Raw genomic sequence first — 12,779 nt, 5'->3', positions numbered from 1 at the left:
AACATGAGAAACAATAAGAATTTCACTAAACAAAATAATAGGAATTGGACAATCATTGTTATAGTGCATATTATTGTCTTTAAATTAGTAATTGAAATTACCAGAGATAAGCATGCTTGCGAATTTCATAAAAAAGTTACAAAAATTAAAAAGAAGAGAGGAAACAATTAAGCATTAACTGCTTCTTTCAACAGGATAATTGTACTGCTGATTTTTGCTTGGCTAAAATTATTTTAGCACACGTTAAATATATTTAACTATTTGTCATTGAGCAATGGCAGTTATGATTAATGAGGCGCTCAACTACACTAAGTGAAGGAGGATCTATAATTCTGAAGAAATTCAGTTATCATTTAATAATCTAGCATCCAGGCTTCCCCCGAAATCCATTAATTTTGGTGGAACTTATAATACTACAGGTAAGTACATTTTTTTCCTGTATTTTAGGGAAGGGTCTACAGAGTGTTCAGGGTCTCACTATTAGATCAGACTTGTAGTGATTGTCCTATTTACAGCCTCCCAACAGCTGGGATTACAGGTGTGTGCCACCATGCCCAGTCTCAATCAGCATCTCAGGGCGCCACGGGGGTGGGGTCAACACAGCAGGCCCAGGGGTCAAACCCATGGCCCCTGCGCCTCCTTGAAGTACATGTTTCAGACAGGCAAATCTGAGATTGAACCCTGGCTCTCCAAACTAGTGACCTAGTAGTACAACCCCCTTGCTGCCTAGTAGTACAACCCCCTTGCTGAAAATAATTGCAATCCCAGATCATGGGGTTCTGAGAGGATAAAATTCAGTATCATGCAGCAAAGCTGTTTTCTACCTCTGGTGCAGTGTGGGCCACCCCTACACATACAGAGAACTTGTGGCCTAGGTTGTCATCACACATTGGTGAAGGTGATCAGGGGCAGAAATACAATACCTCACCCTTCTGTTTCTCTGTGCAAAACAAATAAGGACTAATACCCAAAAATCATGTTTTTGTGTAATTGTACTTTATCCTTAGCTTAACCAGCTTAAAATATTTTCTTCACCAAAATTAGACTCATATCTCTGTCCTCTATAATCCTTTTTGTTTTTCTCCACATGCCTTGTTTCTGAAGATGTGACTGTATTTTTTTTCAGGTTTCCTTGACATATGCCAGTGTGGTCCAGCCTGCTTTCTCTTTGGTAATAAGGCTTTTCTGCTTATTATGTGACTAAATTTTACTACCTCCAACCCACTGGCTACCAGAAAATTTTATAAGAAAAATGATTGCATGTGAATACAGCATATTCAAACCAAAGTCATCAAGCTTTCCCTTATCACCCCACTTACCTCGTGTCCACCTTTCATAGTCTTCTTCCTGGGGATGACTGCCATATACTTTTTCCTTTGCTCTCTTCCCCTCCTCTCCCTTCCCTTCTCCCTCCATCTTCTGTCCTCTCTTCTCTCCTCTTTTCCCCCTTTCTTTCTGACATTGGGGTTTCAACTCAAGGGCTTTACACTGACCTTTTTAAACTCTTGTTTTGCTCTGGCATGCCATGCTGGCCCCACCCCCAGGGCATAATGAGACTGCCACTGAGATTGGGCGTGGTGGTTCACACCTGTATTCCTAGTGCTTGGGAGGCTGAAAACAGGAGGATCACTACCAGTCCGATCTGTGGAGTGAGACCGTGTGGACCCTGTACTAAGTACATTAAAAAAAATTCTTGTTTTGAGACAGGACTTAACTAATTTCTAAACTGTCCAAGCTGGACTCAAACTCACCTCTCAGTCCTCCTGCTTTGGCCTCGCAGTTTCGGGGTTACAGGCGTGCACCACCATGCCAAGCATACTTTGTTTTCTGATCACACATTTTAGAGACATTCTTGTCTTCCCAGTTTTCTTTCCCACCGTATCTTCCTGTCCCATATCAATTCAGTCCATGATTAAACACATAGTCTCTTCTCTCATGTTGTCATTTACATGATTTTTCTAGACACATGAGCTGATGATTAATTCCTCCATGTTTTCAGGTGGACCATTCACTCCTCTTCTAATGTTGCCTGACAGAGCTAGGATTTCAGGGCCAAGATCACATTTCCATGTGTTCTCATGAAAATTTCTTTCTGGTATGAACATTGAGCCCTTGGGAACCTAGTCTCTTAGATTCTAGAGTGACTGTGTCGAGTGTGTGCTTTGCCTTCATGAAGACATCAGCAAATGGGAAATGAGCTTTGTCAGGTGCATTAGTATTACTTTCTCTTCCTTCATCCACCACTTAGAAGGGTTTTCTTTTTCTCTGCAAAATGATGTTTATGTACTACCAAGAAATTGCTGATAGATTAAATAACGTAACTGAAAATTTATAAAATAAAAATGTTACTTACAAAATTACATTTTTCCAGTTTGAATATAATTAAAAATAATGACCTATGTTGCTTATTCTAAAGTTATTTATTGACTATTTGGAATAAGAACTTAAGAAGACATTGTTTCATATACATTGGAAATAGTTTCTGATAAAAATGCATTTTCACATTTAAGATAGCGAATTTTTAAACATTAGCAACTTAGTAAACAAATGTACCAAATTGAATGCCTTGTGTCTGCTGTTAAATGAAATTAAAATGACACAAAAAACATAATAAAGCTAGAGTTTTACACACACATTAGCCACACAAGTTCACTTCTGCAGTTTTTCTTGTTTTCTCATTTCTGAAATTTTCACGTCAATTTCATCAATGAACCACTCAGACACAAATTGTAGAATCCTGTTCTCCTAGCTGCTTTTCAGATTCAGACTTTCCAAACTGCATCAAGACTCTAATTCTTTGCTTGAAATCCAGGGTTCTTTGTAGTCTGATCCCGATTTATCTGTACAAAGTCATCATCTAGTAGTACTCAAGGGTGGCCAGTGAAATATTTGTAGCACACAGATCCAAAGGTTTATGTCCCGTGAGGTGAGCCCATATCCTGTGCAACATTCAGATAGGAGAAGAGGTTATGAATGATGTTCAGTAAGGGTTTATATGATTGGCTTGGGAAACAACAAGTATATTCAAATATCTTAGGAAATGCCATTGAAATTATTCTTTTAACTTTTAAAGTTAAAAAAAGTTACAGCATGCCTTCTTTAAATAGTGTGGTATGTACCTTGGTAAGTCTGCTCACATCTTCTACAGGTGCAGTGTGATCCACGGCGCACTTTGGACTTTGCCTTGTTGTCATGGAACACTATGGAAAGTGCTTTCCAAAAGCAATATGCAAGAACTTGGCTCTCAAAGCCCCAGCCTGTGTAAATATTTCCAAGTCAATTCTATATGGTTAAAATTAATTTTAAAAGGTTTGATCACGAGCTTCAACAAGTCATATTCATGCTATCAATATGTATTTATGATAGAATTAGCAATGTGATACAATGTTATGTAAGTATAAAATGAGACTCAAAATTGGATAGATTTTAGCATGTTGTATAAACTTCATTGTATAACTATAGCTAAAATGATTTGCTGAGGAATAAAGTATTTTTATGTGCATTAGTCATAGTATTGGTTCAAAATTCTATTGTTACTGGAATCTTACATTTTATCTCAGTTTTTCTAATAGCATTAATCTTACCCCATTTATAATGGGAATTTATATTTATGATAGCATTTACCCTTGAAAATGATGAATAAATCTTAATAATATTGTCCTCAGGTAATACTTTAATTTCAAAGGACTAAACAAATAGTAATTAATCCCTCAACAATTTAAGCTGATGCTTCTCTTTTTTTAGAAGATATAAGTGAGTCAAGGAGACACAAACTATTTATTTTACATTCATTTCATCACTTTCAAAAGAAACAATAAGATTATAATCTTTGTATAACAATGGAGATTTTAAAAGTGCTAATAGATTTATGACTCCAGAGATGGATTGATTTATTATTAATTACTTTCCTTTTATCTTTAAATATGCATCAATGAAAAGCATTTCTTATATTCAATCTTTATTTATAATTAAATTTTGTAGACATAATTTGGCAATTTTGTTATGGAAATATTGTGGTACATTAAGTTTAGCTTGATATTTTCAATATATTACCATACATATAAAAAAGCATTTACAGTTATTTGTATGGAATTCTGTATGGGAAACCATCTGATTTTGCCCACTTGGGACTTCTATATTACTCTTATTCATGGTAGCTCCTGATATTTATTTTAAATTTTTCTTTTTTTTTTTAAACATAAAACACAACTCCTTTATTTTTGTTGTTTGGGTTTTTGTTTTTGTTTTTTTGTTTTTTAAAAGAGGGTCTCACTACACAGTTCAAACACTAACTTTGTAGTCCAGGCCAGTTTCGAACTTGCAATGATCTCCCTGTCTCAGTCTCCCAAGTGCTAGGATTATAGGTGGTGCCACAATGTCCAGGAACAATGAACAAGGCAGCCTTTCAAATATGAGTCCCATGTACAATCACATAGCTTTCCCACAAAACCTCATCATTGTCAGCTATTTAAATCCTGGATTGCAAAGACAGCAATATACAATGTATTAATTATTGAAACTGTCCTATTAATCGGTTTTGAAGCTCTCATTGCTATTTGTTTCTCAATAAAATTAAAAAATAAAGTCATTATGATTACTGTGCAAAAAATAAATAAATAAATCCTGGATTATGAGTACTATATTCTTCACACAACACACACTTCAGCTTACTGTACACTTTAGAAATGCACCTCTGCTTCCTCTCACAGGAGGGAGATCTCATCACAAAAACCTACAAGTGGGGTCTTGTGCTCATAGGACAGTCTCATATCTGCCCAACTACTACAGATCCACATCCACAGATCAACCACAGACAGGGCAACCCCACGTACACTGATAGAATTCCTGGAAAGACCCTGTCTCAAAATAAAACCCGGACAGCCTACCACATGAAAACTGTTCCAAGATGGGGAAGAGGCTAAAAGAAATTGAACCTAACCTCTACATCAGGAGTTTAAAGGGTGGCCTTGGCGCTCCCTCCTGGACGAAGCCTGCAGACTCTTCGGCTCTTCTTTCTGGCGGATTCACTTATAGGATGCACGTGGGCTGCACGAGCCGCTGCCCTGAGATTTTGCAGTGCCTCTAGTCACTCAGCCTCCCTCCATCTGAGCCCGTAGTTCCCAAACAAGGAGTGCATTAGCTGTCTCTTCCGGGGCAAGGGGGTGCTTTGACTGCGCAGGGTTCGGATTGCTCCAAAGCCTGCTCTTTCTGTTTTGGGGTGGGTCTCTGCGTCTGGAGGCCAAGCTCCAACTTCTCCACGCTCCAGGCCAGTTCCCGGCCGGCTGCACTGCCTGTGCCTGGGCGCGTGGTGGGGCTTCCTCGGGGGCGGGCCTTCACTCGACACAAAGGTCCTGTTCTGGCCTTTCCTCTGTTTTCTAGAGACTGTGTCGCCTTCACTGCCTACGGGGTGCACCTTGGAGGTGACGTCAGTGCCCTCGAGTTGTTCTGAGCTGAGGGAGCGAGAAGAAGGATTCGGGGCTCCGGGATTTGCGGCACGCACGGGCACTAACCCGGCGCGGGGCTGCTGGCACCTCTGGAAGAGCATGTCCTAGAGCCGCCCTGCGCTGGAGCGGCTACCACTTAAATTTTTCCATGTTAAGAATTGTGGACATGTCTGGGCATGACCCAAAACTAGTGTTGACAGTACTCAAGTAATGATACTAGCAGAGGGAATGCCTGTTCTTTGGGTCTCTTGTTTTCTTTTTGTTATACCACTGTAAATTTTTATTTGAGACAGTTTATTGACACTTCACACTTTGAATTCATAATTATAATTATTTCTCTTATTTCATCATTATTTTGTGATACTAAATGATTCTGCAATGATCATTTAATTTTTAATTTTTTTAGTTTGAAACACTTTCAAACTTAAACAATTAAAATAATAATTCAAATATTTTTCTGAGGCATTTTAGAGCGATGGGACCAGCAAAGCACCTCAGCACCCTGAGCACTTCACCATGCAGCACAGAAATTCTCCACCGTCATCACAGTCCGATCTCCCAGAAAACTGATGCCAGTGCAGCTATTTAGGCCTTAGTTCCATCCAAGTATTATTTATTTCTTTTAATACAAAACTTTGGTATTAGCAACTTTATGAAAAAATAAAATGTACTAAAAATAAATGTGTGCAGCCTGATAGGTAAATATTCACCAAAGTAGGCCCTCTTTTCCTCTAGGCAGTCAGTCAGAAAGTGGCTTTGTCTTCTTCAAAACCATTCTATCTCATTACTGCAATCTTGATTTTGCCTGCTCCTAGTGGTGTGGCCCCTGTCCTGAGGAAGAGGCGAGGTCTCCAAAGTCCACTCACATCTTTTTCTGTTGTTTCAATGTGATCCTTTGTAAGAAAAAGATCTAGTCTAGAGTCATATGTGTCATTTAGTCATTGTGTTCTTTACTATTTAAGAACTGTCTGCAACTTTTCTTTGACCTTTCTTTTACTTTGGCAATCATAGCATTTAAAGAAATTAATGAAGTTAATTGGTACATTTTTGGGGGAGTGTAGTGGGCTTTATTGATGGGCAATGGCAGCAAGCCAGGGCTCCCAAGGGCCCCACCCCCAGGGGGCCTGCAATGGAAGCTGTGAGCGGGAGATTCTCAGTGCTGGGACTGAGTAGGGCAGTGACTTCTACAATGTGGCAGATCTCGAACCCTGGCCAATGTGCTTTGCCTAAGCAGGCGCTTTAATGCCTTGAGCTATCTGGCTGGCTCTCCTGCACCATCTTGTTGACATCATCGTATTTAGCCACTTCCTCCAGGCAGCAGGTCAGATCCATCACTGACGTGTTGGGAGTGGGCACATGGAAGGCCATTCCTGTGAGCTTCCCGTTCAGCTCCAGGATGACCTTGCCCACAGTGTTGGCAGCACCAGTGCATGCGGGAATGATGTTCTGGGCAGCCCCACAGCCATCATGCCACAGTTTCCTAGAGGAGCCATCCACAGTCTTCTGGGTGGCAGTGATGGCCATGAGTCCCTCCACAATGCTGAAGTTGTCATGGATGACCTTGGCCATTGGGGCTAAGCAGTTGGTGGTACAGGAAGTGTTGCTGACAATCTTCAGGGAATTGTCATACTTCTCGTGATTCACACCCATCACAATCATGGGGGCATCGGCGGAAGGGGCAGAGATGATGACCCTTTTGGCAACACCCTTCAGGTGAGCTTCGGCCTTCTCCATGGTGGTGAAGACACCAGTGGACACCACCATCTACTTAGTGCCAGCACCACCCACTTGATGTTGGTGGGATCTCACTCTTCAAAGATGGTGGTGGCCTTTCCGTTGATGACGAACAAGCTTTGTGTTCTCAGCCTTGACAGTGCCATGGAACTTGCCGTGGGTGAAATCCTACTGGAACATGTAGACTATGTAGTTGAGGTCAATGAAGGGGTCATTGATGGGTACAATATCCACCTTGCCAGAGTTAAAAGCAGCCCTGGTGACCAGGTGTCAAATATGGCCAAATCCGTTCACTCAACCTTCACCATCTTGTCTGGATCGCTACTGGCTGCACGATCAGAATGGCTTTCGGGGGTACATTTTAAATATACATAATGATCACTTATATCATAGAGATTTTGTACCTGTGTAGATTTACCTCAATTTCTTTTTTAATTTTCCATTCCCTTATTATCCCTTCAATCCTTCTTCCATCCATATTTACAAAAGCTTCACTTGTTTTTCCTTTTCCACTATGCAAAAAATAAGCAAAAAAATAATAGAAATCCTGAAACATGTTAACCAGACTGTTTAAGTTTATGTTGCTGAGGTGTCAACACTTCAGAAACATCTTTTGGGCTACACAGCATATTACCTTTTTTTCTGTCAACACATTCTCTCCTATTTCCTAATACATACCAAGACTTATAAATGATAGCATTTTATTATTTATTTGCTTGTTTTTCTTACCTCTAATAATTAATTAATGAGCTTTTTTGAAAATGAGCTTTATCTGTCTTGATATTAGGAAGTTTTCAGTTTCTTACACAATGTTTAATACATGATATATACATAATAAGCTTTAAAATAATATTTGTTGAAAGAGTGAAAATGTTCCATGACAATGAAAAATCATGAAATTTAAACAAGCTATATTTGATACGCATTGAAGACTTAAATTTTATTTCAGAAGTTGAAGATGGATTGAGAAATTGAGTATGTAGTGGCTACAAATAGCATGAATTTGATATTTGAGAAACAGACTCTTGATGTCAGGAAAAAGCATTAAAGATTTCCATATACCTGAAACAACTTTTAAATCCTATCCATGTGTTGCATGTAAATATTAACTTTTGTGACTATATAGCAATTGTTTCATATGAAACTTATTGAAAGTGTTTCATTATTTAAATTTTTCACTGTTTTCCCCTTAAGTGAATTCTGCAATTTTCAGTTGAAGTTGGTAAAAGTATAGAATTTGGATAGTAATTCAAAATCACTTTGAAGATGTGACAGTAATCCCATTTCAGACTGAGGAGGGGAAAATATTTTTATCTACTTCAGCACCTATCACTGAGGTTCCAGAGTGGACTTCATACAAGGCTGGATGCAGGACTTTAAATGACAACCTTAAGACTCTGTCCCTTTTCCTGATCTCTTCTTGCTTTTTTCAGAGGAAGACTCTGTGCAGTTTTTAAAGACTTCATGTGCTGTTGGAGACTGCAGCTAAGTCATATTGCAAAGGCATAAACTGAAGATAATAGTATAATCCTGGGCTTGCATCACTCTCACAAATGGCTTTTTCAGGTCAATGAATGAGCCCATTTTACCTACAAGTTCATAAAAAACTAAGATTGTTGGGTTTTGTCATATCCTTATCTCTGAATAGATTATTGTGGCCATGAAAATCTTTGCTCTTCTAGAAAGTGCTAGTTCATGCTTCACACCTAGAGCTGAAAGGTGGGTCAACTTTAGATAATCAAATGAGCTTAGAATGAGAGGACAGCAAGCTCTCAGAGATACTGCTGCACAATAATAAATGGATGAGTAGCACTAGAACTGAGAAGTTCTTAAAAGTGAACATAGAGGTTTGAGGCAGACATTTTCTAGGTGCATCTCTTTTCTTTGTCCTTTACACTTCCTGATATGGAAATATCATGAAAATAAACCAGCTTACATTTCAATTTGAAACTAATTCTGTGTCCTCATATCCAAACTCAGTAGGTATGTTTGAGTACTAGCCCCTCCAAAATGAAAGACAGTGCTTTGAAAAAGCATGCATGGGTATGTCAACTAAATAATAAGCAGAATCAACTTCACTATTTAGCTCAATTAATTTGTGATGTTGCTCACTTTGTCACATTAAAGAAGGACAAGATGAATTAAAGACAATTATTTGTGTTTTGCATCATATTAATGATCTCATAAAATGTTAAGATTTAATGGCTTATAGTAGACTAGAAGAAAGTGAAGCTCAGAAAGGTTTTATATTCTTGGGAATGCAGATGGACTTTACAAGCCTGAGTGGCAGGATTTTTTGGAGTTGAGAATGACTACTGGGTTTTATACAGCAGGAGGAAATCCAAGCTCTGTCCTTTACTGGTGATAAAACCAAGTAGCTTTCAAGTCCCTTGCTTGCTCCAAGCATTACCTTACCTGGAAAAGTCATACAACTGACACTTAATTCATAGGCTTGCTATGAAGGTTAAATGAGTCACTACATTTATACCACTGAATTTACTGCAGGACCAAAGAGAAAGCATTCATCATTCATTGCACATTTTGAGAATATACCACATCTATCCCTTCATTTAATTATCTCTAAGTAACTCATTCTCCATAAGAAAACTACCGTTTGATGACAAATATGTCACCAATGGTAAGCAACAATTAAAAGTGTAACCTACATTATTTTTTAGTTTCCAAGGAGAAAGTATGGCAAAGGTCCATAAACATGAAGAGCTTATTTTGAGTGGAGCTATGGAAAAAGGTTGCCTTCATAATCGGGACAGTCTGGGGCAGCAGGCTGGGGCAGCCAAATACTGGAGAGCTCCAGGTTCTGGAGGGAAACTGGAGGGCATGGAAGATAATTTTTTTCCAAAGATGGCCACAAAGACATCCCCTACTCTATATGCTCTTTCCTAATACAATTATTTTACTTAAAAAGGAATAGTCTCACTACATCCTTGACCACTTGGTCCTTCGCTGGGCTTGGTGATATCCTCATGCAATAAATAGCAAAAATGACATGCTGTGACTTCCATTGATGTCACAATAAATTTCATAGTGTCCACCTGTGTCTAACTGCTATTCTGTTAGTAGCCCACACCACCGAATGAGGCCAACAGTAGATATAATGCATCGGTTTTAATAAAATCTCCAGTTATCAGTGACATTAATTAGTTAACAATTCATTCATTAGTGAATTGTCTTAGGTGACATCAGATAATGTCAGCTGCAGCCAATATATGCCTGTAGCTATGTGAGACTGTACTTTACAGCCACACAGCTGAACCCAACTGATGTGAGAAACCATGAGATATAATACAGCCATATTGTTTTAATCTACTAGACTCTGGCATGGTTTGTGTACTAGTGGATACACTGTGTCAATTTGAGAAGTTTAGAAGTTTAATGAAGACTCAGTGGAGAGCCAGGATCCTTAGTTTGTAGACATCCTCATCCTATGAAAGAGGAGGACATGGACATTGTGTGAGTTCTACACTCCCACCCCAGGGAAGCTTGTGTGTAAGGAGGGGAGAGAGGCTGGTTAGATGGCACAGCTGCTGCCCTTCCCTTTGCTCTTCACTGTTTTCTACTGCCATGACATGATGCTTTCTGCCACGGGCCACTCTGCTTGGGAGCCAACTGTGTATGGACTAAAACCTCCACAAACTGGAAGTTAAATAAACCTTTCCTTCCTTAATTTTGAGTGTCGGGTATTTTGTCCCAGCAATGAGTGAAAAGTAACTGAGATAGCTTGTTATGCTACTGCAGCTAACCTGAAGAATGGGACTACAAGTATAGAAAAGAAAGAAACAATGCACTTAAGAAAATTTATCTGACAAAGATTTGGTACAGGTGACAGCGTTGCTCACAGCCAGCCTTCAGCACCAAAAGAAAAACACTGAATAGCTCGGACTGGTCTACAAATCTGTGCATAAAAATTCTGACTGCATGCCATGTGTAAATCCATCAAGGTTGTTAAAAGCAAGTTTAAATTCCAAAGTGTAGTATTTTTCTCTTAGTTCTCTTAGAATTAAATTGAATTTTATCTTATTTTATTTATGCTTAAGGTTATTTTTTTTAAAACCTGTGTGTTTGTTTTCCAAAGATTTGCATTATAAGTTTACTTAGAGAATAAAAAAATCATGAATCAACCAACCATATACAAATTTAGTTCCAGCATAAATACCTCTTAAATTTTATTATACTTTAACAGTGAGGTGTACGCAGCTCCATCCTGTCCCCATCTCCTTTTGGTTTGGCCCCTCCCTACTCCTGGACATTTATAAGGTACATATACTGCCCAGTGAGTCAAGTTTTGCAACTGGTGATCTCTCTATGATAGGGTGATTAGACAAATTCTAAGATCACATGAAAAGACCTTGAAAAGAAGCAGTTATATTGAAAAGACACTTTTATCCTTATACTTGCACAAGGGAAGATGTTGCAAAGATTTATTGAACACATGCAAAGATAATCAAATTATGCTAGAAAATTAAATATTTTACATAGAATGCAGCATTTATACAATAATATAATTTTTCAGTAAATTAAACAAAATATATTTTTTATTTTTCCAAAAATTGAATCACATTTACAATTGAAAACTAAATTTGGTTAAATATAAGATTTATGTTATTACATTTAAAAATTTTGCTTTCATTTTTAAGGTAAAGTTCTAATTCAAATACTTTCTTCTATTTAAGAAAAATAGAACTGCGGTTTCAATTTAATGTTGATTCATTTTAATATCTTTTCTTCGTATATTAATCATATTAATTATCCCCCAGTGAGGAAGGAAAATAATATTTGACTTTCCAGGTCACCAAGAAATAATTTATTTAATAATAGTTTTCATTGGCAAGTTAATGGAATATACACTCATGAGAAAGTCAGGGATAGCAAGCTAAATAGACTTTAACAAAATAAGCTCAGAGTATTGTTTTACATGAAATAGTCAACATTAAGATAATGGGAAATATGAATTTCTCTTGGGGATAGATGGATTCCAAGCAAATTTTTTATTTGATTTTAGATGATATGAAAAACACTAAATAAAACTCAGAATGGAAAACCCCAGTCTTTTTCTACTCTTCTTTTGCCTTCAGTCAAGTAATAGTTATTCCACCATTTTTTTGAGGAAAGTCACTGAGGTACAAAAGTCTCATGCTGTGCTGGGTGGAGGAGATAGAGCTATGCTGTGAAATAGCACCAGAAGGGGTGATTATAGAGAGGTTGCTCCAGGGAGAGAGCAAAGAGGGGACAAGGCAATGAGAAAGTTACTAAAAAGGGGGAACTGTGGAAATTCAAAGGGAAGTAGAAGCATCATTTAATACAGGAGCTGTCCACGGTGTGCTCTCCACCGGCATATTTGGGAAAACACCTCATCGGTGTCTGGGAAATGACATTGGCTGTGTGTCATTGTCTGGTTTATCTTAGTGCTTGTGCTACTATTATAGACTTCTTTTCTAAGGTTAAATATGGTACATTATTTGTTGTTAAGGTAAGTCAGTATCCACTTTTTTGCAACAACATTTCTGTTACTGTTGTTTATTGATATTGCCAAGATCACGTAGTTGTTATTAGTAGTTTTTCTCTATATATCAATACATGGAT

At 38.1% G+C, this 12,779-nt stretch overlaps 2 pseudogenes; both read right to left on the bottom strand.

Moving 5' to 3' along the window:
• Nucleotides 1-4,918: 4,918 nt before the first annotated feature.
• LOC101572104 lies at nucleotides 4,919-5,545 on the bottom strand (annotated as a pseudogene).
• Nucleotides 5,546-6,220: 675 nt separating this feature from the next.
• On the bottom strand, nucleotides 6,221-7,208 carry LOC101571703 (annotated as a pseudogene).
• Between the last annotated feature and the right edge of the window lie 5,571 nt (nucleotides 7,209-12,779).

Source organism: Octodon degus, unplaced genomic scaffold (genome assembly GCF_000260255.1).
Source record: "Octodon degus isolate 3935 unplaced genomic scaffold, OctDeg1.0 scaffold00186, whole genome shotgun sequence".
In the NCBI taxonomy this organism is placed as follows: domain Eukaryota; kingdom Metazoa; phylum Chordata; class Mammalia; order Rodentia; family Octodontidae; genus Octodon; species Octodon degus.
Note: the sequence above shows the minus strand (reverse complement) of the source record. Positions and strands in the feature narration are given on the sequence as shown.